This window comes from Rhinoraja longicauda, chromosome 14 (assembly GCF_053455715.1).
Source record: "Rhinoraja longicauda isolate Sanriku21f chromosome 14, sRhiLon1.1, whole genome shotgun sequence".
NCBI classification, from domain to species: Eukaryota; Metazoa; Chordata; class Chondrichthyes; order Rajiformes; family Arhynchobatidae; genus Rhinoraja; species Rhinoraja longicauda.
The window spans coordinates 1,797,883-1,819,361 of NC_135966.1; the positions used below are offsets into that span (position 1 = coordinate 1,797,883).

At 47.9% G+C, this 21,479-nt stretch overlaps 1 long non-coding RNA gene across 1 annotated transcript in view; it reads left to right on the forward strand.

The window, feature by feature from the left end:
- Window positions 1-21,479, forward strand: part of LOC144600002 (uncharacterized) — a 269,597-nt gene that overhangs the window by 177,595 nt on the left and 70,523 nt on the right. The window lies entirely within an intron of this gene.

Genomic DNA, 21,479 nt, shown 5'->3' on the forward strand with positions numbered 1-21,479 from the left:
TGCTATTGAGGGCGTGCAGCGTAAGTTTACTAGGTTAATTCCCAGAATGGCAGGACTGTCATATGTTGAAAGACTGGAGCGACTAGGCTTGTATACACTGGAATTTAGAAGGATGAGAGGGGATCTTATTGAAATGTATAAGATTATTAAGGGGTTTGACACGTTAGAGGCAGGAAACATGTTCCCAATGTTGGGGAAGTCCAGAACAAGGGGCCACAGTTTAAGAATAAGGGGTAAGTAATTTAGAACTGAGATGAGGAAAAAGTTTTCAGTCAGAGAGGTGTAAATCTGTGGAATTCTCTGCCTCAGAAGGCAGTGGAGGCCAATTCTCTGAATGCATTCAAGAGAGAGCTAGATAGAGCTCTTATGGATAGCGGAGTCAAGGGGTATGGGGAGAGGCAGAGAATTCCATAGATTCACAACTCTCTGACTGAAAAAGTGTTTTCCTCATCTCAGTTCTAAATGGGTAAAAGAAAATTTTGGCGATCTGCCAAGACTTTGACAGGCGCCTTAAAAACCGTGTAACTGGGACAGGCCCCTTAACTCTGCAAATGCTGCCTGGTCTGCTGCGTATTTCTGACCTCAGATGTTTATTTATTTCAGATTTCCCACACCTGCCGTGTGATTTAAATCGCGTGTGTGATTTAAATCGCGTCCCATCGCTAATCAAAACCAAATGTGGAGTTCGGCTTTTAAAATTCCCATTATTTCTCGGCAAAAGCCCATGAGAGAATTTGTGTGTCGAGCAATTAATTGTTGAGTGTCTGGCGACGGCCTCGTGGAGCTTAGTTTCAGACCGTGGAAAGACCACAGAAAGTATTATCTGCAAATATTTCATCAGATTCAGTCGGGCAGGATTACTGGACGCCCACCTGATTACTGCAGTCAACGCCAAAGCCATCTGGCAACATTCCTGAAAGGAAAATTAAATATCAGATATCTGTCAGTAACAGAAGTGAGGCAGTGGCAGAGTTGCTGCCTCGCAGCGCCAGAGACACGAGTTTGATCCTGGCGTCAGGTGCTGACTGTACAGAGTTTGTACGTTCTCCCCTGTGACCACGTGGGTTGTCACCGAGTGCTCCAATTTAGAAACTTAGCAAAATAAGTGCAGGGGTAGGCCATTCGGCCCTTCGAGCCTGCACCGCCATTCAATATGATCATAGACAATAGACAATAGGTACAGGAGTAGGCCATTCAGCCCTTCGAGCCAGCACCGCCATTCAATGCGATCATGGCGGATCACTCTCAATCAGTACCCCGTTCCTGCCTTCTCCCCATACCCCCTCACTCCGCTATCCTTAAGAGCTCTATCCAGCTCTCTCTTGAAAGCATCCAACGAACTGGCCTCCACTGCCTTCTGAGGCAGAGAATTCCACACCTTCACCACTCTCTGACTGAAAAAGTTCTTCCTCATCTCCGTTCTAAATGGCCTACCCCTTATTCTTAAACTGTGGCCCCTTGTTCTGGACTCCCCCAACATTGGGAACATGTTTCCTGCCTCTAATGTGTCCAATCCCCTAATTATCTTATATGTTTCAATAAGATCCCCCCTCATCCTTCTAAATTCCAGTGTATACAAGCTTAATTGCTCCAGCCTTTCAACATACGACAGTCCCGCCATTCCGGGAATTAACCTAGTGAACCTACGCTGCACGCCCTCAATAGCAAGAATATCCTTCCTCAAATTTGGAGACCAAAACTGCACACAGTACTCCAGGTGCGGTCTCACCAGGGCCCGGTACAACTGTAGAAGGACCTCTTTGCTCCTATACTCAACTCCTCTTGTTATGAAGGCCAACATTCCATTGGCTTTCTTCACTGCCTGCTGTACCTGCATGCTTCCTTTCAGTGACTGATGCACTAAGACACCCAGATCTCGTTGAACATCCCCTCTTCCTAACTTGACACCATTCAGATAATAATCTGCCTTTCTATTCTTACTTCCAAAGTGAATAACCTCACACTTATCTACATTAAACTGCATCTGCCATTTATCCGCCCACTCACACAACCTGTCCAAGTCGCCCTGCAGCCTTATTGCATCTTCCTCACAATTCACACTACCCCCCAGCTTAGTATCATCTGCAAATTTGCTAATGGCTGATGATCATGGCTGATCATTCTCAATCTGTACCCCATTCCTGCTTTTTCCCCATATCCCTTGATTCCTTTAGCCCTAAGAGCTAAATCTAACTTGAATTCTCTGCCTCAGAGTGGAATTCTCTGCCTCAGAAGGCAATGGAGGCCAATTCTCTGAATGCATTCAAGAGAGAGTTAGATAGAGCTCTTAATGATAGCGGAGTCAGGGGGTATGGGGAGAAGGCAGGAACGGGGTACTGATTGATAATGATCAGCCATGATCACATTGAATGGCGGTGCTGGCTCGAAGGGCCAAATGGCCTCCTCCTGCACTTATTGTCTATTGTCTATTGTCTAACTCTCTCTGAAAACATCCAGTGAACCGACCCCTGGCAGAGAATTCCACAGATTCACAACTCTCTGGGTGAAGAAGTATTTCCTCATTTCAGTCCTAAATGGCCTACCCCTTATTCTTAAACTGTGTGACCTCTGGTTCTGCACCCCCCAATATGGGGAACATTTTTCCTGCATCTAGCCTGTCCAATCCCTTAAGAATTTTATATGTTTCTATAATATCCCCTCTTATCCTTCTAAATTCCAGTGAATACAAGCCCAATCGACCCATTCTTTCAACATATGACAGTCCCGCCATCCCATCCATTCCATACACCCACCACTCTTTGTGAGGAAATGTTGCCCCTCGGATTCCTATCAAATCTTTTCCCCTTCACCTTAAACCCATGTCCTCTGGTCCTCGATTCCCCTACTCTGGGCAAGCGACTCTGTGCATCTACCCCATCTATTCCCCTCGTGATTCTATACACCACTGAGATCAGAGGGTGGTGGGTGGCTGGAACGGGCTGCCAAGGGCGGTGGAGGCAGATGCAACACTAGTGGTGGAGGTGGCAGGTGCAACACTGGCCGTTTACGTGTCTTTTGGACAAGCACATGGATATGCAAGGAACGGAAAGATACGGGTTATGTTCAGGTAGATAAGTGATGGACTTGGCATCAAGTTCAGCACAGACATTGTGGGCTGAAGGGCCTGTTCCTGTGCTGTACTCTTCTATGTTCCATGTTCTAATGAAAGGAAATGCTTCACTTTTAAACATTGATGAGATGAGAAAACGAGATGAGAAAACATTTCTTCACACAGAGAGTGGTGAATCTGTGGAATTCTCTGCCACAGAGGGTAGTTGAGGCCAGTTCATTGGCTATATTTAAGAGGGAGTTAGATGAGGCCCTTGTGGCTAAAGGGATCAGGGGGTATGGAGAGAAGGCAGGTACGGGATACTGAGCTGGATGATCAGCCATGATCATATTGAATGGCGGTGCAGGCTCGAAGGGCCGAATGGCCTACTCCTGTACCTATTTTCTATGTTTCTATGTTTCTATTTTTGCATTGGCATTTTCTAATTCATGACTTTTGTAACTCCACTGTTATTTATGAAGAGTGAAATTCTGTTCCATTATTAGATAATCAACGCTACAGAATTTCCGGCTGAGTTCAGAGAATGTTTGGAGATTATTAGAGGCTTTAAATGAGGTTCTTTGGTTTCTTAAATGTTCACACCTGAGGGAGATGAAGTCCTGGGGAAGTCCTGCTGTGAATGGTGGAGTAATGGAAACGAGCATTAACTTGCAACCTAATTGAACGATTCAGGGAGTTTACGTACAAGATAAGATGCCTGGGAATTGGAGCCCAGTTTCAAATGGAAGACTTTAGATGGTTGATTTACAACAAAAAAAAGCGGATTGTGAAGAACGATTATTATGTAATTTAATTGAAAAACTTTTCATCCTCCTCTTCTGTGGCTTTTCCCAGTCAGTCAGCATAGTTGGTTGTGTTTGGAAAGGAACTGCAGATGCTGTTTCACACTAAAGGTTGACAAAGCGCTGGAGTAACTCAGTGGGGCAGTTCATAATCATAATCATAATCATTCTTAATCATAATCATACTTTATTAGCCAAGTGTGTTTTGCAACATACGAGCAATTTCATTTGCCGTACAGTCATACCAATACCAATAAAAAACAGGACACACAAAGAACATTTTAGATTATTAAGGTGTTGGACACGTTAGAGGCAGGGTTATCATATCATATCATATAATATATATACAGCGCGGAAACAGGCCTTTTCGGCCCACCAAGTCCGCGCCGCCCAGCGATCGCCGCACATTAGCACTATCCTACACCCACTAGGGACAATTTTTTACATTTACCCAGTCAATTAACCTACATACCTGTACGTCTTTGGAGTATGTTGAAAGACTGGAGCGACTAGGCTTGTATACACTGGAATTTAGAAGGATGAGAGGAGATCTTATCGAAACATATAAGATTATTAAGGGGTTGGAAACGTTAGAGGCAGGAAACATGTTCCCAATGTTGGAGTCCAGAACAAAGGGCCACAGTTTAAGAATAAGGGGTAGGCCATTTAGAACTGAGATGAGGAAAATCATTTTCAGTCAGAGAGTTGTGAATCTGTGGAATTCTCTGCCTCAGAAGGCAGTGGAGGCCAATTCTCTGAATGCATTCAAGAGAGAGCTAGATAGAGCTCTTAAGGATAGCGGAGTCAGGGGGTATGGGGAGAAGGCAGGAACGGGGTACTGATTGAGAATGATCAGCCATGATCACATTGAATGGCGGTGCTGGCTCGAAGGGCCGAATGGCCTCCTCCTGCACCTATCGTCTATTGTCTATTTTAACATGAACATCCCCCACAGTGACCCCTCCACATTCCTCACTGTGATGGAAGGTGAAAAAAAAGTTCAATCTCTTCCCTTCTTTGTCCTCCCGCGGTCGGGGGCCTCGAGCCTTCCGTTGACGGGACGATCTCGACTCACGTAGCCGGTGGACGGGCCTTCCTCGTCGGGGCGATCAAGCTCCTGCATCGGGGGGGATTCTCAGCTCCCCCACGCCGGGCGATCTACCTCAGGTCGGAGCTAGGCGAGCCTCGTGTGGCTTTGGAGCTTCCCGACATCGGTCTCGACCCTAGACTGCGAGCTCCTCGATGTTAAAGTCCATGAGATAAGTTTCAGTTTCAGTTCAGTTTATTGTCAGCTTAACCAGTTCCTCTTTCCCTCTCCCATGGCTCTCAGTAGACAATAGACAATAGACAATAGGTGCAGGAGGAGGCCATTCGGCCCTTCAAGCCAGCACCACCATTCAATGTGATCATGGCTGATCATTCTCAATCAGTACCCCGTTCCTGCCTTCTCCCCAAATAGACAATAGACAATAGGTGCAAGAGTCTGATGAAGAGTCCTGACCCAAAGTATCCAAAGATGCCACCAGTTTGCAATGACTGTGCTGAAGTAGAGAGGGTTGAAAACCTCAAATTGCTCAGAGTCAATATCACCAACAACATCTCCTGGACCAACCACATTGAAGCAACGACCGACCGAGAAGGCACACCAACACCTTTAGTTCGGCACGTCCCCTACACCTCTCACCTACTTCTACAGATGTGTCGTTGAAAGCATTTTATCAGGATGTATCACAGCCAATAACTCCCCAATCATCTGCATGGGGAGACGTTAACCATGTCTCACTTGGGGCGGCACGGTGGTGCAGCGGGTAGAGCCGCTGCCTCACATCGCCAGAGACCTGGGTTCGATCCTGACCATGGGTGCTGTCTGTGCGGAGTTTGCACGTTTTCCCGTGACCTGTGTGGGTTTTCTCCGTTTGATTTAGATTTAGATTTAGAGATACAGCGCGGAAACAGGCCCTTCGGCCCACCGAGTCCGCGCCGCCCAGCGATCCCCACACATTAACACCATCCTACACCCACTAGGGACAATTTTTTTTAACATATTACCCAGTCAATTAACCTACAAACCTGCACGTCTTTGGAGTGCGGGAGGAAACCGAAGATCTCGAAGAAAACCCACGCAGGTCACGGGGAGAACGTACAAACTCCGTACAGACGGCGCCCGTACTCAGGATCGAACCTGAGTCTCCGGCGCTGCATTCGCAGTAAGGCAGCAACTCTACCGCTGCACCACCGTGCTGCCCTTTTTGCTCCGGGCTCCTCCCACATCCTAAGGACGCGCAGGTTTGTGGGTTAATTGGCTTCGGTGAGTTGTAAAATTGTCCCTAGTGGGTGTAGGATTGTGTTAGTGTGCGGGGATCGCTGGTCAGCGCGGACTCTGTGCATTACATTTGCCTTCCTGACTAACGATTCAACTTGCAAGTTAACCTGTTGGGAGTCATGGTGCAGGATTCCTAAGTCTCTTTGCACTTCCGATTTCAGAACCCTCTCCCATTCACAATCTGGCTTCCGAAATTTCGATAAGATATGTAAACTGTACCAGCTATTTGCTTGTCGATTGAGATGAAGAATGCAATGGTTTCACCTAATGCACTTATGCACTTTGCTCTTGTGGTTTATATATGTATGTCCCATTGGTGAATATCTTCAGAAGGAGGAGTTCCGGACTCTTGTGTCGGAAGGAACTGCAGGTGCTGGTTTACACCAAAGATAGACACAGAATACTGGAGTATCTCAGCGGGACAGGCAGCATCGCTGGAGAGAAGGAATGGGTGACATTTCGGGTCGAGACCCTTCTTCAGGCTTCTGAAGAAACGTCACCCATTCCTTCTCTCCAGAGATGCTGCCTGTCCCGCTGAGTTACTCTAGCATTTAGTGTCCAGACTCCTGTAGCCAGCTGCAGTGAGTGATGGCACTGATCCGGTTAACAAAAGCTGCCTGGATTCAAACAAGTCAGTATTTGCCCAAAGACTTATTCAGATTCAGGAAGGTTTATTGCCATGTACACCAGGGTGCAACGAAAATCCTTGCTTGCCTGGAGCTTGTAGAGGAAACAGTCCACACAGTAATGACAGCGATTAGCAGGGTTGCCAACTTCCTCACTCCCAAATAAGGGACAAAGGGTGACGTCACCACCCCACGTGACCTCACCCAGCCAGCGGCCACGTGCTCCCGCTCCACCAATGGCGGCCGTCCGGGCCGGGAGGCGGGTTGCTATGCAACCTCCGTTAGGCGGCTCCCGGGCCTCCGGGCCTACACTGTCCGGGCCTACAGCGGCCCCCGGGCGTACAGTGTTCGGGCCTACAGTGTCCGGGCCTACAGTGTCCGGGCCTACAGTGTCCAGGTCTACAGTGTCTGGGCTTACAGTGGCATCCGGGCCTACAGCATCCGGGCCTACAGTGTTAAGGCCTACAGTGTCCGGGCCTACAGCATCCGGTCCTACAGCGTCCGGGCCTACAGCGTCTGGTCCTACAGCGTCCGGGCCTACAGTGTCCGGGCCTACAGTGTCCGGGCCTACAGTGTCCGGGCCTACAGTGGCGTCCAGGCCTACAGCGTCCGGGCCTACAGCGTCCAGGCCTAATATGGGACAAGGGCAGTCCTGTACGGGACAAGCCAATTTAACCCAATATACAGGATATCCCGGCTAATACGGGATAGTTGGCAACCCTAGCGACAACATTAAATGCAAGGCAAATACAGAATAGCAGTGATGCAACGTTTGAAGTACAATCTGATGAAGTGCATAACAAACTAAAGTGCAATAACTCAGGTAAAAGCTGAATGAGGTAGAGTTAGGAGCAGATTGTTTTGTAGACAATAAGGTCAAGGAACAGTGTAGGAAGGAACTGTCGAAAATCGTGAGAGGAATAGATCGGGTAGATGCACAGAGTCTCTTGCCCAGAGTAGGGGAATCGAGGACCAGAGGACATAGGTTTAAGGTGAGGGGGGAAAGATTTAATAGGAATCCGAGGGGTAACTTTTTCACACAGAGGGTGGCGGGTGTATGGAACGAGCTGCTGGAGGAGGTAGTTGAGGTAGGGACTATCTCAATGTTTAAGAAACAGTTGGACAGGTACATGGATAGGACAGGTTTGGAGAGATATGGGCCAATCGCGGGCAGGTGGGACAAGTGTGGCTGGGACATGTTGGCCGGTGTGGGCAAGTTGGGCTGAAGGGCCTGTTTCCACGCTGAATCACTCTATTAGTTTAGTTTTGTTTAGTTATTGTCACGTGTACAGAGGTAGAGTGATACACATTTGTTGCATGCTGTTCAGTCAGTGGGAAGATAATACAAGATGCTACAGTGAGGGAGGTAAAGCCAGTAAAGTCTGATCAAGATAGTCCGAAGGTCTCCAATGAGGTAGATAGTAGTTCAATACCACTCTCTGGTTGTGGTAAGATGGTTCAGTGGCCTGTTAACAGCTGGGAAGAAACTGTCCCTGAATCTGGAGGTGTGCTGTGACTCTGTAACTCTATAACAAAAGACTCTCTTTTGGGCAGCACGGTGGCACAGCGGTAGAGTTGCTGCCTTACAGTGAATGCAGCGCCGGTGACCCGGGTTCGATCCTGACTACGGGCGCCGTCTGTACGGAGTTTGTACGTTCTCCCCGTGACCTGCGTGGGTTTTCTTCGAGATCTTCGGTTTCCTCCCACACTCCAAAGACGTGTAGGTTTGTAGGTTAATTGGCTTGGTAAATGTGAAAATTATCCCTAGTTGGGTGTGGGATAGTGTTAGTGTGCGGGGATCGCTGGTCGGCGCGGACCCGGTGGGCTGAAGGGCCTTTTTCCGCGCTGTATCTCTAAGCTAAACGAAACTAACTATATTCACCTATTTTGAATAGATATTTTGTCTGGCATTCCCAGTGAATTAACAAGAAGTTATGCCCTACAATAATTGTTTTGATTTCAATGAAGGGACTTTTGAAATGTAATCCCATTATTGCCCGTTGGGCTGAAAGGGCCAGCTTCCGCCCAGTATCTCTAAACTAAACTTGTACTCGCTGGAATTTAGAAGACTGAGGGGGGATCTTATAGAAACTTACAAAATCCTTAAGGGGTTGGACAGGCTAGATGCAGGAAGATTGTTCCCGATGTTGGGGAAGTCCAGAACAAGGGGTCACAGTTTAAGGATAAGGGGGAAGTCTTTTAGGACCGAGATGAGAAAGTTTTTTTTCACGCAGAGAGTGGTGAATCTGTGGAATTCTCTGCCACAGAGGGTAGTTGAGGCCAGTTCATTGGCTATATTTAAGAGGGAGTTAGATGTGGCCCTTGTGGCTAAAGGGATCAGGGAGTATGGAGAGAAGGCAGGTACAGGATACTGAGCTGGATGATCAGCCATGATCATATTGAATGGCGGTGCAGGCTCGAAGGGCCGAATGGCCTACTCCTGCACCTATTTTCTATGTTTCTATGTTTCTAAACTATACAGAATGAATTAGCTGCATATCCACTCCTAGTTGACAAATGTTCTGCACCGTGACACAACAGCGCAATGTTTGCCTCTGTGTTCACTGGAAGTGCGTGCGTGCGTGCGTGCCTGCAGTTTGATGCTGCCTTCAATGTGCTGTCTGCACTTTTACTTCAAGCTGCACCAAAGTCCCATTAGCCTTGTTGCAGATGCGGGCAGAGTCTGAATTCTTTGATATTTCCCTGGCCTTCCTGGCCTGTCAGAGCTAATCACTGAGACTTTGGCACGGCACCACTTTACATCGAAGTTCTAAAGAGTTTGCTGTTTCCTCTTTCAGAACATTATTTCCAACCTACTGGGAGCAGACGTTTTCAGGAACTCGAGTCATGAATAACTAGGCTCAGGCTGAAAGGTTAGGCAGCTTGTCTGAAAAATGGATTTTTCTCCCCACTGAAATGAAGGTTTTGAAATACTTTCTCCCCAGAAAATCTTCCCATTCAAGGTCAGTGAACATCAATCTGTGTTTGAGCACACCCAGAGGACGATAACTTTCAATCGCTTTCCACAAAGGGGGGCTTCTTTAGTTTTAGCGCAGTGTAAAAACGCAGCAGGGCAACAGGCCCTTCGGCCCATCGAATCCACACAGACCCATTCACACTGGTTCTATGTTTAGTTTAGAGATACAGTGCGGAAACAGGCCCTTCGGCCCACCGGGTCCGCGCCGACCAGCGATCCCCGCACATTAACACTATCCTACACACACTAGGGACACTTTTTACATTTACCAAGCCAATCAACCTACAAACCTGCACGTCTTTGGAGTGTGGGAGGAAACCGAAGATCTCGGAGAAAACCCACGCAGGTCACGGGGAGAACGTGCAAACTCCGTATAGACGGCGCCCGTAGTCGGGATGGAACCTGGGTCTCCGGCGCTGCATTCGCTGTAAGGCGGCAACTCTACCGCTGCGCCACCGTGACCCGCCCACGCTTTCCCACTTTCACATCCAAACCACATTTACAGGTTTAGGTTTATTAATGTCATGTGTACCGAGGTACAGTACAAAGCTTTGTTTTGCATGCTAACCAAACAGTAGTACAACAATGGCACGGTGGCATAGAAACATAGACAATAGGTGCAGGAGGAGGTCATTCGGCCCTTCGAGCCAGCACCGCCATTCAATGTGATCATGGCTGATCATTCTCAATCAGTACCCCGTTCCTGCCTTCTCTCCATATCCCCTGATTCCGTTAGCCCTCAGAGCTCTATCTAACTCCCTCTTGAAAGCATCCAGGCAGTTTGCCTCCACTGCCTTCTGTGGCAGAGAATTCTATAGATTCATAACTCTGGGTGGAAAGGTTTTCCCTCATCTCTGTCCTAAATGGCCTAATCCTCATTCTTAAACTGTGACCCCTGGTTCTGGACTCCCCCAACATCGGGAACATTTTTCCTGCATCTGGCCGGTCCAATCCTTTAAGAATTGTATATGTTCCAATAAGGTCCCCTCTCATCCTTCTAAATTCCAGTGAATACAAGCCCAGTCAACCCATTCTTTCATCATATGCCAGTTTTAACCTGGCGAACCTACGCTGCACTCCCTCAATAGCAATAATATCCTTCCTCAAATTAGGGACCAAATTTGCACACAATACTCCAGGTGTGATCTCACCAGGGCCCTGTACAACTGCAATAGGACCTCCTTGCTCCTGAACTCAAAACATCTCGCAATGAAGGCCAAAATGCCATTAGCTTTCTTCACTGCCTGCTGTACCTGCTGTGTAGAGTTGCTGCTATACAGTGCTTACAGCGCCAGAGACCCGGGTTCAATCCCGACTACGGGTGCTGTTTGTACAGAGGTTGTACGTTCTCCGCGTGACTGTGTGGGTTTCCTCCGGGTGCTGCGGTTTCCTCCCACATCCCAAAGACATGCGGGTTTGTCGGTTAATCTGTAAATTGCCCCTCGTGTGTAGGGAGCGGATGAGAGAGTGGGATAACGCAGAACTAGTGTGAACGGGCGATCGATGGTCGGCACGGACTCGTTGGGCCGAAGGGCCTGTCTCCATGCTGTATCTCTCAAAACTAAGCAGCAATGTAGATTGATTTTGCTTCATGCATTACAAGCTTGAAACAAGTCCTGTGAATTCCGAAAGATGGCATTTAGTTTAAGTTCTCGATGTCAGTGTGCGATGTGGAGAGGTAAAGGGCATTGCAGAGCAGTGAATTAATGAGTACATTGTGTTTTAAATATAGAGTCGTAGGAAAGTATTCAGAGCATTACACAGGAGATGTCCGCTGATAAAATTGTACCGATCGGGAGCTGAATCTCACGGCTCAACTCATTTGCCGGGCTACCTTCACTCTGACAATAAGTATAACAAGTTCACTGCTGTAAGATTAGTTTCCGCCATTTAAGTTTATAAGTTCTAGGAGCAGGTTCGAACCAGTGCGGTTCAGGCAGCATCTATGGAGAAAATGGATGGATGATATTTTGGGTCGGGAATACTGAGTTACTTATAGTTTAGTTTGGAGATACAGCGCGGAAAATGGTCCTTCAGCCTGACGAGTCGACCAGCGTGGACCAGCGATCCCCGCTACACATTAATGCAATCCTGACGCACTAGGGACAATTTACACTTACACCAAGCCAATTACCCTACAAACCTGCACGCCTTTGGAGTGCGGGAGGAAACCGAAGATCTCGGAGAAAACCCACGCAGGTCATGGGGAGAACGTGCAAACTCCACACAGACTGCACCCGTAGTCAGGATCGAACCTGGGTCTCCGGCGCTGCATTCGCTGTAAGGCAGCAACTCTACCGCTGCGCTACCGTGACTGCCCACGCTTTCCCACTTCCACATCAAAACCATTAGGTTTATTAATGTCATGTGTACCGAGGTGCAGCACAAAGATTTGTTTTGCATGCTATCCAAACAGCAGTACAACAATGGCACGGTGGCATAGAAACATAGACAATAGGTGCAGGAGGAGGCCATTCGGCCCTTGTCCCCCCTTGCCCCCCCCCTTGTCCCCCCCTTGCCCCCCCCCTTGTCCCCCCCTTGTCCCCCCCTTGTCCCCCCCTTGTCCACCCCTTGTCCCACCCTTGTCCCCCCATTGTCCCCCCTTGTCCCCCCTTGTCCCCCCTTGTCCCCTCCTTGTCCCCCCTTGCCCCCCCTTGTCCCCCCCTTGTCCCCCCCTTGTCCCCCCTTGTCCCCCCCTTTGCCCCCCCCTTGCCCCCCATTGTCCACCCTTGCCCCCCCCTTGTCCCCCCCTTGCCCCCCCTTGTCCCGCCCTTGTCCCCCCTTGCCCCCCCTTGTCCCCCCCTTGTCCCCCCCTTGTCCCCCCCCTTGTACCCCCCTTGCCCCCCCTTGTCCCCCCCCTTGTCCCCCCCCTTGTCCCCCCTTGTCCCCCCCTTGTCCCCCCTTGTCCCCCCCTTGTCCCCCCCTTGTCCCCCCCTTGCCCCCCCCTTGCCCCCCCTTGTCCCCCCCTTGTCCCCCCCTTGTCCCCCCTTGTCCCCCCCTTGTCCCCCCCTTGTCCCCCCCTTGTCCCCCCCTTATCCCCCCCTTGTCCCCCCCTTGTCCCCCCCTTGTCTCCCCCTTGTCCCCCCCTTGTCCCTCCCTTGTCCCCCCCTTGTCCCCCCTTGTCCCCCCCTTGTCCCCCCCTTGCCCTCCCTTGTCCCTCCCTTGTACCACCCTTGTCCCCCCCTTGTCCCGCCCTTGTCCCCCCCCTTGTCCCCTCTCCTTGTCCCCCCCCTTGTCCCCTCCCCTCGCCCCCCCCTCGACCCCCCCTTGTCCCCCCCTCGTCCCCACCCATGTCCCCACCCTTGTACCCCCTTTGTCCCCCCCTTGTCCCCGCCCTTGCCCCCCCTTGTCCCCCCCTTGTCCCCTCTCCTTGTCCCCCCCTTGTCCCCTCCCCAAGCCCCCCCCCTCGACCCCCCCTTGTCCCCCCCCTCGTCCCCGCTCTTGTCCCCCCCTTGTCCCTATTCGGCCCTTCGAGCCATTCAATGTGATCATGGCTGATCATTCTCAATCAGTACCCCGTTCTTGCCTTCTCCCCATACCCCCTGACTCCGCTATCCTTAAGAGCTCTATGAGGAAAAACTTTTCCAATCAGAGAGTTGTGAATCTGTGGAATTCTCTGCCTCAGAAGGCAGTGGAGGCCAATTTTCTGAATGCATTCAAGAGAGAGCTAGATAGAGCTCTTAAGGATAGCGGAGTCAGGGGGTATGGGGAGAAGGCAGGAACGGGGTACTGATTGAGAATGATAAGCCATGATCATATTGAATGGCGGTGCTGGCTCGAAGGGCCGAATGGCCTCCTCCTGCACCTATTGTCTATTGTCTATTGTCTAGCTCTCTCTTGAATGCAATCAGAGAATTGGCCTCCACTGCCTTCTGAGTCAGAGAATTCCACAGATTTACAACTCTCTAACTGAAAATACTTTTCCTCATCTCCGTTCTAAATGGCCTACCCCTTATTCTTAAACTGTGGCCCCTTGTTCTGGACTCCCCCGACATTGGGAACATGTTTCCTGCCTCTAGCGTGTCCAACCCCTTAATAATCTTATGTTTCAATAAGACCCGAACCCGAAACGCCACCCATTCCTTACCTCCAGAGATGCTGGATGACCCGCTGAGTGACTCCAGCATTTAGTGTCTGTCTTCGGTTTAACCAGCATCTCCACTCCTTTCATACACCCCAGTTTGAAGTTGTATTTACTGCACGCTCCTGTCAATGAGTGAACCTGTGCCTTTTATTCACGTTTCCACCTCAAATTTCGCTTCTGCTTAAATTACTTCTCTTTCAAAGATAACGCTTCCCTTAATTTGGAAACACCTGACAGAATGGGACACATTCACACATGAAGAGCTGCCTGCAAGGTCTTCATTTACCTGCCTCTTCATATCCGCGCTGTAATTCTATGGCACCTTGCAGTTGATAACGTGCATCCTTTGTTTTAGACCGTGACATTCGAAAGGCAGAATTAATGATCTTTCTTCAGGAATAGGTCCGTAGTTCAAAAAAAATGTAAAAAGAAATCCAATGAGCAAAATGTGGAGTTGATGGTGAATTTCAATAATTTCATCAACTGTAAAATTACTTAATCGCGGTGTCTTGCATGATGGATTAAAAATGGGATGCTTTTATGCTTTATCTTATCACAGCTCTGCAGAAGAGTATTGTGTGTTATCAGAATGACATCCTCATGCCGCTGAGCAGAGTAAAATATTAGATGCTGGGTGCATCTGGCGGTTACCTTTTGATATTGAGAGAGCTACGAGCTATCCTTAGTCAGAGGAAAACTAGGCAAAAGCAATGTTCTACATAATTGTTTTGAGATAAAAACCTTTCTTATTCCTCTCCATTATTGTTACAACCAGCTTCGTTATTTTGTGAAGGATGAATTCAGGTCAATGCTAAATGAGACGAGGAAGGGTCTCGACCACGAAACGTCACCCATTCCTTCTCTCCTGAGATGCTGCCCGACCTGCTGAGTTACTCCAGCATTTTGTGAATAAAAGCCTCTGGATTAGATGCTCACTGGCCTTTCCCTGCTCCCAAGATAGACGCGAAATGCTGGAGTAACTCAGCGGGACAGGCAGCATCTCCGGAGAGAAGGAATGGGTGACATTTCGGGTCGACACCCTTCTTCTTTCACTACATTTCCCTACTCCCAGTTGAGCAACTGTTTGTGGGCAGAATTCTCAGGTTTGTTTCCAAGTTTCTTCCAGCTGTTGTCAGGCAACTAAACCATCCTACCACAACCAGAGAGATACAGTGTGGAATCAGGCCCTTCGGACCAACTTGCCCACACCAGCTAACATGCCCCATCTACACTAGTCCCACCTGCCTGCATGTGGTCCGTATCCCTCCAAATCTGTCCTATCCCTCTACCTGTCCAACTGTTTCTTTAATGATGGGATAGTCCCAGCCTCGACTACCTCCTTTGGCAGCTTGTTCCATACACCCACCACCCGTTATGAATTTTGAACGTTGGGGCGGCTATGATGTTACAATATCATCCTCAATCTCCATCATTCAGTTGTCGTCTGATTTTTGCCTTCGCGATGTGTTTCCCAGTGTTAGGAAAAGGGGAGATGCAATGAGACCTGGGTGTCGTGGTACACCAGTCATTGAAAGTAGGCATGCAGGTGCAGCAGGCAGTGAAGAAAGCCAATGGTATGTTGGCATTCATAGCGAGGGGATTTGAGTATAGGAGCAGGGAGGTTCTGCTGCAGTTGTACAGGGCATTGGTGAGACCACACCTGGAGTATTGTGTACAGTTTTGGTCTCCTAATCTGAGGAAAGACATTCTTTCCATAGAGGGAGTACAGAGAAGGTTCACCAGATTGATTCCTGGGATGGCAGGACTTTCATATGAAGAAAGACTGGATAGACTCGGCTTGTACTCGCTGGAATTTAGAAGATTGAGGGGGGATCTTATAGAATCTTACAACATTTTTAAGGGGTTGGACAGGTTAGATGCAGGAAGATTGTTCCCGATGTTGGGGAAGTCCAGAACAAGGGGTCACAGCTTAAGGATAAGGGGGAAGTCTTTTAGGACCGAGATGAGAAAGTTTTTTTTCACACAGAGAGTGGTGAATCTGTGGAATTCTCTGCCACAGAGGATAGTTGAGGCCAGTTCATTGGCTATATTTAAGAGGGAGTTAGATGTGGCTCTTATGGCTAAAGGGATCAGCGGGTATGGAGAGAAGGCAGGTACGGGATACTGAGTTGGATGATCAGCCATGATCATATTGAATGGCGGTGCAGACTCGAAGGGCCGAATGGCCAACTCCTGCACCCATTTTCTATGTTTCTATGTTATTCACGTACGTTTGAGGCTGCTTGTTATTATTGATGGATGCACTTTGTGCAGAATGGCCATTATGTTCTCAAACACAACAATAGTCACTTCATTTAAAAAGTAATTAATTGCATGAAGTGTTTGCAGATCCACTGATTTGGTACGGTATACTATATATGCAAATGCTTGGTTAAATTTGAACGAGCAAAACTTGTAACAGATTAGAACTTTCTGGAAATGCAAGAGGGAGTTTTATTTGAATTGTCTTCTAAAATAATTGTCTAATCGGATAAAATAATTTTTTGCGTAATATTTCGCTGAAAAGTTTTGATAAATTAAAATGAATGATAGATTATAATGCCAGCTAGTTGTCGCTGGGCTGAGTCCGTCCCCTATACAGATATTGAGAATGTGTTCAATACATTTAGATTACCAGGGAGGTCCTTTGTTCAAATATCTCCGGCATTATCTTTGTGCAAAAAAAGTGGATCATACACTGATCAGCCAAAACATTATGACTGCTGACAGGTGAAGTGAATAACATTGATTATCTTGTTACAATGGCACCTGTCAAGGGGTGGGATATATTAGGCAGCAAGTGAACAGTCAGTTCTTGAAGTTGACGTGTTGGATACAGGAGAAATGGGCAGGTGTAAAGACCTGAGCGAATTTGACAAGGGCCAAATTGTTATGGCCAGACGACTGGGTCAGAGCATCTCTGAAACGGCAAGGCTTGTGGGGTGCTCCCGGTCAGCAGTGGTGAGTACCGACCGACAGTGGTCCGAGGAGGGACAAACCACAAACCGGCGACAGGCAGGGTGTTGGGCGCCCAAGGCTCATCGATGCGCGAGGGCAACGAAGGCTATCCCGTCTGGTCCGAACCGACAGAAGGTCGACTGTGGCACAAGTCACAGAAAATGTTAATGGTGGTGACGGGAGGAATGTGTCACAATACACAGTGCATCGCACCCTGCTGCGTATGGGGCTGCACACGGAGGACCAACAGCATATTGGGCAGGTGGGCATAATGTTTTGGCTCATCGGGTCATAATGTTTGGTATTTTTAAGGTGAGGGGGGAAAGATTTAACAGGAACCTGAGGGTAACTTTTTTCCCCACAAAGGGTGGTGGGTGAATGGAACGAGCTGCCGGAGGAGGTGCAGTAGTTGAGGCTGGGACTATCCCAACGTTTAAGAAACATTTGGACAGGTAGGAACAGGCAGGGAGGAACAGCAGATGCTGGTTTAAACCGAAGATAAACATAAAAAGCCGGAGTAACTCAGTGGAACAGGCAGCATCTGTGCAGAAAAGGAATAGGTTAACGTTTTGGGTCGAGATCCTTCTTCAGACTGAGAGTCAGGGGAAAGGGAAAGGGAAAGAAGGTTCCACATGGAAGGTTGATTAAGAAGGTTAAATCGTTGGGTATTAATAGTGAGGTTGCAAGATGGATTCAACAATGGCTGAATGGGAGATACCAGAGGGTAACGGTTGACAATTGTATGTCAGGTTGGAGGCCAGTGTCTAGTGGAGTGCCCCAGGGATCTGTGTTGGGTCCACTGTTGTTTGTCATTTACATTAATGATCTGGATGATGGTGTGGCAAATTGGATTAGTAAATATGCAGATGATACTAAGATAGGTGGAGTAGACAATAGACAATAGACAATAGACAATAGGTGCAGGAGTAGGCCATTCAGCCCTTCGAGCCAGCACCGCCATTCAATGCGATCATGGCTGATCACTATCAATCAGTACCCCGTTCCTGCCTTCTCCCCATACCCCCTCACTCCGCTATCCTTAAGAGCTCTATCCAGCTCTCTCTTGAAAGCATCCAACGAACTGGCCTCCACTGCCTTCTGAGGCAGAGAATTCCACACCTTCACCACCCTCTGACTGAAAAAGTTCTTCCTCATCTCCGTTCTAAATGGCCTACCCCTTATTCTCAAACTGTGGCCCCTTGTTCTGGACTCCCCCAACATTGGGAACATGTTATCTGCCTCTAATGTGTCCAATCCCCTAATTATCTTATATGTTTCAATAAGATCCCCCCTCATCCTTCTAAATTCCAGTGTATACAAGCCCAATCGCTCCAGCCTTTCAACATACGACAGTCCCGCCATTCCGGGAATTAATCTAGTGAACCTACGCTGCACGCCCTCCATAGCAAGAATATCCTTCCTCAAATTTGGAGACCAAAACTGCACACAGTACTCCAGGTGCGGTCTCACCAGGGCCCGGTACAACTGTAGAAGGACCTCTTTGCTCCTATACTCAACTCCTCTTGTTACGAAGGCCAACATTCCATTGGCTTTCTTCACTGCCTGCTGAACCTGCATGCTTCCTTTCATTGACTGATGCACTAGGACACCCAGATCTCGTTGAACTCCCCCTCCTCCTAACTTGACACCATTCAGATAATAATCTGCCTTTCTATTCTTACTTCCAAAGTGAATAACCTCGCACTTATCTACATTAAACTGCATCTGCCATGTATCCGCCCACTCACACAACCTGTCCAGGTCACCCTGCAGCCTTATTGCATCTTCCTCACAATTCACACTACCCCCCAACTTAGTATCATCTGCAAATTTGCTAATGGTACTTTTAATCCCTTCGTCTAAGTCATTAATGTATATCGTAAATAGCTGGGGTCCCAGCACCGAACCTTGCGGTACCCCACTGGTCACTGCCTGCCATTCCGAAATGGACCCATTTATCCCCACTCTTTGCTTTCTGTCTGTTAACCAATTTTCTATCCATGTCAGTACCCTACCCCCAATACCATGTGCCCTAATTTTGCCCACTAATCTCCTATGTGGGACCTTGTCGAAGGCTTTCTGAAAGTCGAGGTACACCACATCCACTGACTCTCCCTTGTCAATTTTCCTAGTTACATCCTCAAAAAATTCCAGTAGATTTGTCAAGCATGATTTCCCCTTCGTAAATCCATGCTGACTCGGAACGATCCCGTTACTGCTATCCAAATGCTCAGCAATTTCGTCTTTTATAATTGACTCCAGCATTTTCCCCACCACTGATGTCAGACTAACTGGTCTATAATTACCCGTTTTCTCTCTCCCTCCTTTCTTAAAAAGTGGGATAACATTTGCTATTCTCCAATCCACAGGAACTGATCCTGAATCTATAGAACATTGAAAAATGATCTCCAATGCTTCCACTATTTCTAGAGCCACCTCCTTAAGTACTCTGGGATGCAGACCATCAGGCCCTGGGGATTTATCAGCCTTCAGTCCCATCAGTCTACCCAAAACCATTTCCTGCCTAATGTGGATTTCCTTCAGTTCCTCCATCACCCTAGGTTCTCCAGCCCCTAGAACATTTGGGAGATTGTGTGTATCTTCCTCAGTGAAGACAGATCCAAAGTAACGGTTTAACTCGTCTGCCATTTCTTTGTTCCCCATAATAAATTCCCCTGCTTCTGTCTTCAAGGGACCCACATTTGCCTTGACTATTTTTTTCCTCTTCACGTACCTAAAAAAACTTTTGCTATCCTCCTTTATATTATTGGCTAGTTTACCCTCGTACCTCATCTTTCCTCCTCGTATTGCCTTTTTAGTTAACTTTTGTTGCTCTTTAAAAGAGTCCCAATCCTCTGTCTTCCCACTCTTCTTTGCTATGTTATACTTCCTCTCCTTAATTTTTATGCTGTCCCTGACTTCCCTCGTCAGCCACAGGTGTCTCTTACTCCCCTTAGAGTCTTTCCACCTCTTTGGAATAAATTGATCCTGCAACCTCTGCATTATTCCCAGGAATACCTGCCATTGCTGTTCTACCGTCTTCCCTGCTAGGGCCTCCTTCCAATCAATTTTGGCCAGCTCCCGCCTCATGCCTCTGTAATCCCCTTTGCTATACTGTAATACCGACACTTCCGATTTTCCCTTCTGCCTTTCCATTTGCAGAGTAAAACTTATCATGTTGTGATCACTGCCTCCTAATGGCTCTTTTACCTCTAGTCCCCTTATCAGATCAGGATCATTACACAACACTAAATCCAGAATTGCCTTCTCCCTGGTAGGCTCCAGTACAAGCTGTTCTAAGAATCCATCTCGAAGGCACTCTACAAACTCTCTTACCTGGGGTCCATTTCCAACCTGATTTTCCCAGTCTACCTGCATGTTGAAATCTCCCATAACCACCGTAGCATTACATTTTTGACACGCCAATTTTATCTCCTGATTTAACTTGCACCCTAAGTCGAGGCTACTGTTTGGGGGCCTATAGATAACTCCCATTAGGGTCTTTTTACCCTTACAATTTCTCATTTCTATCCATACTGATTCAACATCTCCTGATTCTATGTCACCCCTTGCAAGGGAATGAATATCATTCCTTACCATCAGAGCAACCCCACCCCCTCTGCCCACCTGTCTGTCTTTTCTATACGTTGTGTACCCCTGAATATTCAGTTCCCAGCCCTGGTCCTCTTGTAGCCATGTCTCAGTGATCCCTACAACATCATACTTGCCCATGACTAACTGAGCCTCAAGCTCATCCACTTTATTTTTTATACTACGCGCATTTAAGTACAACACTTTAACTTCTGTATTTACCTCCCCTCTCACATCGTTCACAATTGGCCCTGCCCTTAATTTCTTTTCCGCTCTAGAACTTCTGTTCCCATTCTTCCGAGAGTCTTTTGCAATATCTCCTGTATTCCCTTTTACCTCATCTTCATATTCACAATTTGTTAACCCCTCCCCCCCACTACTTAGTTGATAGTGAGGTAGATTTTCAAAGTCTACAGAGAGACTTGGGCCTTTTGGAAGGGTGGGCTGAAAGATGGCAGATGGAGTTTAATGCTGATAAGTGTGAGGTGCTGCATTTTGGTAGGACAAATCAAAATAGGACGTACAGGGTAAATGGTAGGGAATTGAGGAATGCAGTGGAACAGAGGGATCTGGGAATAACTGTGCATTGTTCCCTGAAGGTGGAATCTCATGTGGATAGGGTGGTGAAGAAGGCGTTTGGTATGCTTGCCTTTATAAATCAGAGCATCGAGTATAGAAGTTGGGATGTAATGTTGAAATTGTACAGGGCATTGGAAGGATGTCGTCAAAATGGAGAGGGTACAGAGGAGATTTACTAGAATGTTGCCTGGGTTTCAGCACGTAGGCTACAGAGAGAGGTTGAACAGGTTGGGTCTTTATTCTTTGGAGCGTAGAAGGTTGAGGGGGGACTTGATAGAGGTTTTTAAAATTTTGAGAGGGACGGACAGAGTTGACGTGGGTAGGCTTTTCCCTTTGAGAGTGGGGAAGATTCCAACAAGGGGACATAGCTTCAGAATTGAGGGACAAAGGTTTAGGGGTAACAAGAGGGGGAACTTCTTTACTCAGAGGGTTGTGGCTGTATGGAATGGGCTTCCGGTGGAAGTGGTGGAGGCTGGCTCGATTTTATTA